This window comes from Dermacentor andersoni, chromosome 9, assembly GCF_023375885.2.
Source record: "Dermacentor andersoni chromosome 9, qqDerAnde1_hic_scaffold, whole genome shotgun sequence".
Taxonomy (NCBI): Eukaryota; Metazoa; Arthropoda; class Arachnida; order Ixodida; family Ixodidae; genus Dermacentor; species Dermacentor andersoni.
In genome coordinates, this window is record NC_092822.1 from 114,931,840 (window position 1) to 114,939,809 (window position 7,970).

At 44.8% G+C, this 7,970-nt stretch overlaps 1 pseudogene; it reads right to left on the reverse strand.

Annotated features, from left to right (window-relative positions):
- Nucleotides 1-1,680: 1,680 nt before the first annotated feature.
- LOC126529613 (uncharacterized) lies at nucleotides 1,681-3,574 on the reverse strand (annotated as a pseudogene).
- Between the last annotated feature and the right edge of the window lie 4,396 nt (nucleotides 3,575-7,970).

Below are 7,970 nucleotides of genomic sequence, written 5' to 3' on the forward strand. Positions count from 1 at the left end.
GTCGCATGCGTATAAACAGAAATAGAAATTTTGTATTGAAACATTTCAAGATGATGACACCAGCATGAAGTTTTACACCGGGATGCCAAAGTATTGGCATTTAAAGAAACTGCTATGACTTGTAGCTCCAAAAATGCATGCACTAGGCTATGCATTCTAGAAAAAGTGCGGCGCCGCCGACACAAGCTCTCTCAAGAAAACCAACTCTTCTTGACTTCTGTCAAGATGCAGGTTGGCCTCTTTAACATACACTCGGTGCACATTTTGGATATTTCTTAAAGAAAGTGTGAAGAATATCTACAATCTGGATTAAGAAGAAGTACGAAAAGTTGACAGACATGCCATGGTAGCATGGTATGTTGTCGATTCAACTATGTCTGATGAATTCAAGCTAAAATATCCCAAAATGTGTGTAATTGTTGACGCAACTGAAATCCGATGCGAAGCTTCAAGTTCTCTGGTTCTCCAATCAGGAACTTACTCATCATACGAGCCAGTCAACACTTTCAGGGGATTCATAGGAATTTCACCTAATGAACTTCTTAGCTTTGTCTCCGACCTCTACGTGGAATCTACCTCAGACAGAGAACTTGTCATTAAAAGTGCCTTTTTAGAGAGTAACTTTGATTCAGGAGACATGGGGATGGCAGACAAAGGCTTCAAAATCAAGTTCTTACTGGAAAAAATTGGTCTTGGGTTGAACTCTCCGCCATTTGTGACTAAAGAGAAATTCAGTGTTGCAGAAGTACAACAAACAGCAGACATTGCATCTCTGTACATTCACGTCGAGAGGAGAATGCAACGCATCAAGACTTACCACATCTTCGACAAAATAATTGCCCTCTCTCTCGGCCCTATAAAGAACCAGATCTGGTCAGTGTGTACGCTGTTGAGCAACCTTAGGGTCACAATAATAAAAGACTATGAATGATCCAAGAGGCAGGAAATGTGAAATTTGTGTAATGCTTGACAACCAGCATTTCGCATGTTATAGTAGGCGCATCAACCAAAAAGCTGTTTTTCTATACAAAAGCATGTTCTTGAGCGCGTTCGAAGACACTGAAAATAAACTTATTTTTTCCCTTTCTGTCACATGCACTTTAATATTCTGTTATGGTGCTAGTATTGCGGATTTAAGCTGATTTTAATAGTATGATGGACTTGGCAGTACCTTGAATCATTGCAGCTTGCGCTAATGCTCATACAATACGCTAGTTGTTATGAAGGGCCTTTCAAGTCACTGTTATTTTAGTTGTTTACTAAAGACTAGTCAAACGTGCTAGAGTTGTTGGATTGGTACGAGTCGCATGCGCGGTTTGAATCAGTTTATGTGCTGCTGCACCCTACTGTTCATTTTAAAGTGTTCAACAAAAGTACCTGGCTGGCTCACAATTATTCCTAATCTTTTCTGCAGACAGTGCAGGTGCTAATCAGCAGGCAGTGCATTACACAGACATAAGCGCAGTAGATACCCCATTTTAGCCTATGTGCTTCACTTATTGAATGCTAGCCAGCTTTCTTAGTGCATATTTAAATATGCCTGCTAGCCAGTTGGTTATTCAATATTTGAAAAGTATTCATTCCGGTTCCCTTCTGCCACTATTTTATTCGGTCTCAAAATTGACTATATGCACACCCCTGGGAATTTCTGCACTTCTGTGCAAAAAGACTACTTTACATTTACCGGACACAATGTGGCAGAAGGGACATAAAGTAAAATTCGTCCAGCTTGACTCCCATTTGTTCCCAAACATCCTGTTCAAACTTGATTCTTTGCACACACAAAAAGTTATCCGAGTAAAGGACAAATTATGCCAATGTTGAACACTCATCTTGCCTATCACTTGGGCAAAGTACGGTGTTCTACTTCTAAATAAGGGGGCTGCAAATTGTCGAAATGTACACAAATGTCTCTGGCTGTCATAAATTTCTCAAAGTCAGTATTCTTTAACCTATACGGGCACTTCAGTTCGACGCATCCCCGTGGTTGATCTTCAGATGGATCGTAGACAATGGCACCTGGTGATGCGTCACGCCATGGATGGCCAGGGTTAACAAAAAGCTCGGCACACTGTAGTTGAACATCCCGGCATGTGTTTCTCAATGCATCTTCATATCGCTGTAATGTGTTTGCCTCTTTGACTATGCCATACCCGCACATGGTAGACATACATCCTAAAACAGAAAGAGCTGGTTTCTTTCTACGTAGATCAAAACATTTATAAAATCGCGACTGCATAATTTGTTCAATATTAAAATCATCATGCTAATCTCGCACAACCGAAATCTGTGCTAGCTTTTACGAGCCGGCGAGTGAAAGTAATGCATCACGAAAACAGAGATGCAGCGGATTTTTGCGACAAATGTGTGCCCAAATTGTCACTGTCACAAACGGGGGCAGACCCTGCCGCATTAATATGTGTTGTAGCACAAGACATGACGAGTTGGACCATGCAACGCAACACATCACCTTAACTTTTAGGCACAGCAGAAAAAAAGAGCGCTTTCATGGCGTCCCAACCACAGCCACTTTTGTCCCGCTTAAACTGTCGATTTGTGGATCAGCATCTATTGCTTGTACTACCCTGCACCAGCTTGTGTGGACACACCTCGAGTTGTAAACTGTCTATTGACGTCACTTTCACCATGTGGACTTTCATCGCAACCAGCCGCCGGACTTGTCCTGTTAGACTCATGGTTCATGCAAGCACACCGGACTTCCCAATTAGCGCTTCGAAAATCTGACGATGAATGACAGATGGCAGAGCCACAAGGGCTTGTTTATCAGGCAATAAATTATTTTCATGGTCAGTTAAAAGGACGTGAGCTCTCGCATTTATAACTACTTTGTTGCTGTATGATCCAACGTACGCGTCAAAGCTGATAAAGCTGCTATTTGGTATTTATAGGCCTGATAAGCCTACCTTCATGGCCGAAATAGTATAGCATCAGATTGCTTCGCTGTGAGAATCGCGTCTGAGGCTATCGTATCTTGAACATTTTATTAAGCCACAGCTTCTACCGAGTGAGCCAGATGACCATGACAGGCCAATTCACGGGGAGGTCGGAAAAGAAAGCTTTGCTTTAATAAGTTTCCAAAATATTATAAAAGCAACGTCGATTAACAAGGCTTCATAACGTATAATTTCTTATACGTGCATCAGTCGCTTAGTATCTCATACAAGCCTTACAAACCACACATCTATAAATCCTGAACTTTCTGTACAATTTCTTTATTTTAATCAAAATAATGTCTGACAAAATGTGCGTCAGATTCAGAAGTTGGTCAAAACAGTAAGCAATATGTCTAGGATAAGATATCGTTTATCCAGAGAAATCACCTCTGATATTTCTCAAGGCAAAAATGATGAATATGCAAAATCACAGAAGGATACATAATGACTCATCTTACAGCAGGAACCCTGGATTGGTCCTTTGATAAAGTTAGGTGGTCAAGACCTTTATCCGTCCACTTTCTGAGTGTCACACACCGCGTGAACGAGGCACCAGCGCCGGGGCAAATTCGAAGACGTCTTATTTGCTTCGGAACGTAACCCCGCGAAAGCGCGGACATTTAATAAGAAGGCTTCTTACGGTTGTGGTCGATTGTAGTCCCTGGTTGTGGTCTAAAGACCGAGTGAGAGACCAGAGTGTCGAAACTCAACAAAATATACTTTTCGAGTAAGGTGGTTACATGCACACATGCACACTTCGGCTAGGCACATCACAATGCAATTCAGACGAGTGTTCGCAAAACTCTAGAAAATAATGAACGACAAGCACTAAGCGTTCAACACGTACAGAACACAATGAAGAAATGAAGAGGAGTAACAAGTGTCCACTCGCATTCACCCGTGGTGGTCTTGAGGCAAAACTCGAAGAAGGTACTTCGTCCAGAAATGCAGACGCCCGAGGAATTCGTCGGTTAGCTTCCCGGGGAATCTCCTTCTGCAGACGGTCGGTCTACGCGGCACATTTCATCGCCGGGGCGGTCTGATCCCCCAGTGATTCTAGCATGGCACTTTCATCGCCTTCGCCTGCGTTAATTTCGAACTTTCTGACAGGGTCGCGCTGCCATAGCAGGAACAAAGCCTGGGCATCTTCTAAACGCTTCTCGCGTTTTCGGCCGCGGCCACTGAAGCATCTTCGAGGAGGGTGGTGACTCATCTGTTGGCATACGCTCGGGCTGTTGCCTCCTCCTCTCGCTCTGCTCGCCATGTGTCGAGGCCTGAGAGCGTGTTCCGGCACGCGCCCTCTCTCTCCTCTCTCCCAAGACCGTAACCGTCGCGTATCTTGTCGAAGCTTCTAGCCTCCGTTTATCATGTCGGTTGACTTTGGCGTATGCGTTCTCTCCCTCTGTCGAAGCTGCGGCTGGTCCGGCGTGCTGCTTTGCTGGCTTGAGTGATACGCGGCGCGTGGTTTGATTATGCACACTTTTGTGACCCTCCACAATAGTACGGTGCCAAAGTTAAATGCTGTGAGCCAGTATTTCCTTTCTTGGTACCAAGTGAAGCTTTTTCGCTGCCTCGGAAGTTCCCCTCCAACAACTGTGCTTCGACAGATGTGAGCACAATTTTATATGACGAAGAAAATGTTCATACTACTTACTACACGTGGTGCAAAATATCTTTCGTACTCGGGTAGGTTGGCTTCAGCAAGCAGGATATCCAGGCTTCGTCATTGTATCTATTTCATGTTCTTTACTGCAAGCCATCTAGAGATCCGAGCGAATCACAGAGCCGCGGTGATATGAGAGCGAAGGGGGTCACTGTAGACGGACTGCTGTAATACCGTACATTCATTACATCTCCAATTGCGTAAAGGATGACAAACCTTTCCCCTACTTAAAGATGGGGCTAAGCGAAGCTTGTCCTGCGTGCACATGACCTTCGTCACGGTTAAGTAACCCACAGGAAATGGTGCCCGGTTGCTTCGGCCTCCCGCTCCGTCAGCTCGGAATCATCTTATCGTTGCTGTCGGATTGCCTGGGCTCGGGTGGCTCTAACAGCTGGATCGGCGCACCGACGGCCAAGCCTTTCACGGGCGAGTTCTCGCCGCCGCTTTTCGAAGACTGCCAGTTCCTTGGGGAAGCGGACGACGTCCCATCCGCTTCCGAGAATGAATTAAACGGAAACGAAGCCGGCGTAGTGCTCGCGAAACCTTTTGCTGCCCTTTCTCTCCCCGGAGGAAGCAAAACGGCTCTGATTGGTTGCGCGCGTGGCGCGAGCGCGCACCTATGCAGATCGAATCCTTGCTAATAACTCACGCTGCGGCACCGGCGCAGCTGTCAGCTCACCAAACCGCCCTTTCCCGCAGCTACTCTGCTCTGTGAGCAACTGGTCTCTCTTGCGTGACCAGAAATTTTCACTTTCAACCAAAAACCACTTTCAGCCCGACAGCTTCCCTTGTCGGGTTGAAAGTGGTTTTTCCGGCACCCCACAAGCTAGCATCGCTATGCACGGAATGAAGGCCCAGCTATGCGCATAGGACCGCAGGATACCAGTGCGTGGAAGATTGTGTAAGAAGATTGTGTACGTGATTTATCTTAGATATGGAAAGAGGTTTGCGATGCCGGTATTGTGGTTGTCAGCCGATGTTCATTAAATGCACGATTGTCGCCAGACATAAAAAAACAAATATGTGAGGTCATAGAGGTGGCTGAGATTAATCGCCTGGGGTAAAACGGCGTCACTGCGGCCTTGTCGGGGCTATCACAGAAAGAGCTTGCTTACCTTAATGAGGCTGCGGCATGCGCAGTTAGGCTATAGGTGCAAGTGATATTTATTTTCTTTTTATCTTTTCTTTCTTGTTTGCCATGTGTTTGATTACTGCTTTTTAATGATTCCACACGTATATTGCAGGATGTCATCTTTCTTTCTTTCAAGCTACGTCACATAGATCCATGTAGCAAACCACTCTAATTCTACCCATTAAATTAAGTTTAAAGTTTGCGCTTGTGTCTGTGCAACTCGTAGGTGAGCGCAAATAACCTTGTATGATGCACTTCACGGAATTTACTGGATGAGAATAGTACGGGTGCTGATGGAAAATTGCACAAGACAAAAAGGAAATAGGAATTAGGAATAGGAATAGGAAATAGGAATAGAAATAAGAAGAGAAGTAATCGAGAGCTCTTCTGTTGCCGCTTTCACTGCCTCACTTCAAAATGTGAAATGATGGTGTCTTATCACCAATGGTCTAGAAACGTTCCATGAAAGCGTCGCACTTATATCCTGCTTTTTTTATTTAGATGTTTTTACAGTTATGTTTTCTTTGTACTGTGCATCGCATTGGCATGTCTAACGCATCTAACCAAATGCTTTTTTTCCCATTGCCAATTGTTGAGCAACGCTCTTGTCTAATGCGTCTTGATGTGTGTTCATATATCTGCTATTGCGATATGACGTGTGTTCATATATCTACTATTTTGCCATTTGAAATTATATTAAGTGCCGCACTTGACACACCAGTCACTTTTCTCCAGTTCCGGTTGTTTGTATGTGTGCTCTTTTGGTTGTTCTTGTACATTTGTACCGAAATTGTAACCCACTGCTACTTAAGGCCTGGAATTTAGGCTAGCAGTAGTCAATAAATTAAAAAAATTAAAAAAATATTTGGATGTCCTGCATACTTATTTTTGTTTGTTCTATCTGTATAACAGTGCTATTGTTACAACTCATAAATGTCTGAAACAAAAAATTGAGCACTATTTCAGGAGAACATGTACTATTTATGCTGACGGGAATATAAACATAGATACAAAAGTTGATGTGATTCAAGTACACGAATTAAACTGCAATCTATGCACTCACTTGTCTGCCTCGGACATACAGCTGCACAAACTTTTGGCAAGTGTTCTCCAAACACACTGTGCCGACACTTCTACAACATTTTAGACCTTCGGAAGGCGAGAGTGCTTTTGCGGTAAGTGAGCTTATAATTAAGCACGCGTGGTTCATTAATATATGTATAAACATAAATAAGGAAATCAGTATACTTTCAAAATATGCGCTGTTCATTTTCGTCAATCTCATGCGGGATAACCCACTGTAAGCTGTCAGTGAATTGTATACCCTCTCTTCAGGCAGGCGTGGGGGCCCAGTTGAGGTGAAACCCCCTCAAGTGTCATAGAAGAAGTCTAAACTCAGGCGGAGCTATAGGATGATGGTTTGCCATTGGCGACCTATGACGCACTGTCCAACGCTTGGTAATGCAGTGGTGCACGGTCTGCTGCAGATAGGATCGCTACCAATGCATTGTCCGTTCCAACCTCGGCCAAGCCACGTGAAAAAAGCCGGGCATCACTCCTCGTCTGCGCTGAGCTGTCTAAATTATATTTATGTCGAATTAACTTGGCAAGGGCATGTCTCGGTCACCCTCACCCACCTTTCTCCAGCCCATGCCTTGCTGGCTGCTTGCTTTCATAGGTTGTGTGCAAGGCCGTCTCCAAACTTGCGGCAAATCAGTGCGTGACGAATGATCTGGAGCTTCCTGGAAGCCCTTTTCCTGCAGTAAAAAAAATACTTGCAGTACAGCCTGTAAGTGACTGCAGGCTTTCACAGTAGCCGCGAAAAACCCTACCATCTCCACTAATTGTCACGGGACCATTTCGCAAGCATCGATCCGCTGACCAGCACGCGGAACGCATAGCGGACATTGATGCATGGACCCGAAATCTCCACTCCGATACCAATGCAGCCACGCACACCGTTACCACCGATGCCCCCGTCGAGCGCATGGACAGTAGACTGGCCCACCTACTCGCGGCTAAAACATCCATCCTATCCCGCTGGAAAGGGCAACGTCTCAAGAGGCGCCTCCGCGCTAAAATAGCCCTCCTTAATAAGGAAATCGAAGCCCATTGCCTCACTCTGAGCCGTCAGCAGTGGACTGAACTATGCAATACTGCTGACGGACAGATCCATTGTCCCTCTTCTTGGAAGCTTCTCAAATACCTCCTCGATAGTCAA